This window comes from Capsicum annuum, chromosome 12, assembly GCF_002878395.1.
Source record: "Capsicum annuum cultivar UCD-10X-F1 chromosome 12, UCD10Xv1.1, whole genome shotgun sequence".
Classification (NCBI taxonomy): domain Eukaryota; kingdom Viridiplantae; phylum Streptophyta; class Magnoliopsida; order Solanales; family Solanaceae; genus Capsicum; species Capsicum annuum.
In genome coordinates, this window is record NC_061122.1 from 20,339,595 (window position 1) to 20,342,207 (window position 2,613).

Consider the following 2,613-nt stretch of genomic DNA (forward strand, 5'->3'; position numbering starts at 1 on the left):
CCACGCAGGGGAGAATAGAAAAGCTAGCTACTGGAGGCTTCTTCGTCTGCATTCGCCTTATTTGCCTTGTTTACCTCATTTGCTATTTGATACCTATTGATGATAAGGTGACTCCCGCATGATTGTGTCTTGTAGTCGTAAGTCATTTCTCCTATGCTGTCGAGTTGGGAGGCCATGCTGTCGTCCAAATCGATTAGGCATTGCCTAGCATCATCAGCGTCTTGCTTAGCTCTTTTCAACTCTTCCCTCAATGTATGTATGGTCAAAGCATCTTCTATGTGCATCTGCCAGTGCGCAATTTCACATTTCTGGAACTCGTCTTGTAGCCTGTAAAGCCGAATTTGATGCTCGAATTCTACATCCACAACCCGAGTGGGCACATTTGGTCCCGAATTAAATGCTCTGGCGAGGCTCTTTTTCAAACACTCCTTGTAAGTGTCGCTGACTTCAGGTTCATACCCTATACGGAAAGAGACTTCTACCCATTTTTTCCTTCTCCATCCATTTATCATGTAGTCTTTGAGCGAGAGCTTGCTTTCATCATATTCGGTGAAGAATCTGAGTATAGAATCGATTTGAGGCGTCTCCTGCTTGATCTCGAATTGCCTAAGAACTCTGTCAGGATTGTAGGGGCGGGTTCCCTTGAGACCCGGAAGCACTAAAAAAGGCCATTCCCCCCCTCGAATGATGTATTTCCCTGAACGAAGATAGTTAAGGGACCATTGGACATCGCCATCTCTTAATTCTCCAAGAGTCTTAAACCAAAATTTGTGGGATGCTTACCTTTTGAACTTGTGTAAAAATAACCACATGTCGTGCGATTCTAGCAGATTTCTCCTTGTTTTGTGATCAGATTGTTCCGTTCTAGGATTTTTCACCAAATGCATCATCATCCACCATTGTAATATAAGGTTGCAGCCTTGAAAGAAATGATTCTCGACTTGACATCTTCCCAAAGCGCGATATATGTCGGTGAAAATCATGGGAGCTAAGTTGTGGAATACTTTTTTAGAATTGTATTCCATTCCAAAGAAGAGTGCATGGGTCACTGTGACAACCCTTGGATGAATTGTGCCATTTTCCCCCTGTAGGAACACCATGGTTCCAAGTAGGCCTACCGCAAATGCAAAATCTCTCGTTTCCTTCCATTTTGCTTCTGACTCCAATTTATTCCCAAATTTGTGAAAAAAGTTGAATCTTTCGAACCGATGGTACAGCTCACGAAAAGTGATATTTGCTCTATCCTGTTCTCCTAGCCAAGTGTCGTCATCAGTTAAAAATGCTTTCTTGATCTTTTGACGATCCCACACATCCGAGACTAAAATATTCTTATCCGGTGTCTCCTTTCTCTTAAAACACATTTTCGTACTCTCGTAGCAAATCAATACCTCTTCAATGGTGGGGGTCAATTCAACATCCCCAAAGCGAAATACCATGTTCTGATCATCCCAAAAAGTTGTTAGCACATGGATCATTTTGGGCCAAGCGTCCATCTCGATCAAAGAGGGAAGATGCCCAATGTGTGTTCTAAAAATCTTTCTCTCTTCTATACCCATGTAATCCCACCACAGTTTCAGGTAATCGTCGGGTTTGGTGACCATCTTGAACTTTTCACGAGAATACAATTGAGCCATATCTACATAAAAGAAGATAAAATAAGACTTTCCCCGACCCCAAAGGATAATGGATTGAATTTAGACAAATATATATTTCTTCAACACATAAGCATGGTTCGTCTGTGATTGACTCGAGGTCAAATAAACATAGGGCAGGTTTTCTAATAGGCCCAATACCCTGCTCGGCTATTGGGTCGTCCTAGGCACATGCCTAAAATAGGGTTTTGGTTTCGTTCTATCCTCGGTGTCTAGAGTGGGCTTGGATACTGGTTCTCAAGCAGACAACTTGAGTTTGAAAATACGAACAGCGTCAGATGATTCATGTGCTGATAAGCTGCTCATATTTCCGACATATTTTGAAATTGAACAACAAGGGTCGGGACATCCACGAAACCCCAAAACAGTTTATAAGATGCAGGAAATGCCATGAGACGCCATAATTAAACTTTACATAATCGAAACACATAAACACATAAAAAGTTAATTAAAGACGAAATAAAACATTTGGTTAGAACCTAGTTAGATCCCCAGCAGAGTTGCCATTTCTGTTTTACGGAAATTTTGACTTTTGAAGAGAGTCACCACTTAATTTTGAAAAGGAATTAAGAAACCTTTATAAAAGTTACTTCAAACGATTCAAAACAGGAAAATCGTTTTAAGTTAGAGATTCTAGATAAGTGGTTTCTATTAACATTTTAGGAAGGTGTTAGTCACCTAAAATGTCCGCTAACTTGCGGTTATCTGGACTGTTTGAAAATCGTCTTTTGATTAACTTCGAAAAGATTAATGTGTTGAAATAGTGATTTGATTTTTTTTCAAAAAAAAGACTTGTGTAAAATAGATTTAGGCGACTTAGTAGGGATTTTAACTAAGTCTAAACAAAACTAATAAACAAATAAACACATAAAAGGGGAAGGAAGGAGAAAGTAAAGGATTTAGGCCATTGGGCCCAAATCAACAAGACTTGTCCTAGTCTAGTTGGGCTTCCGACCCATTT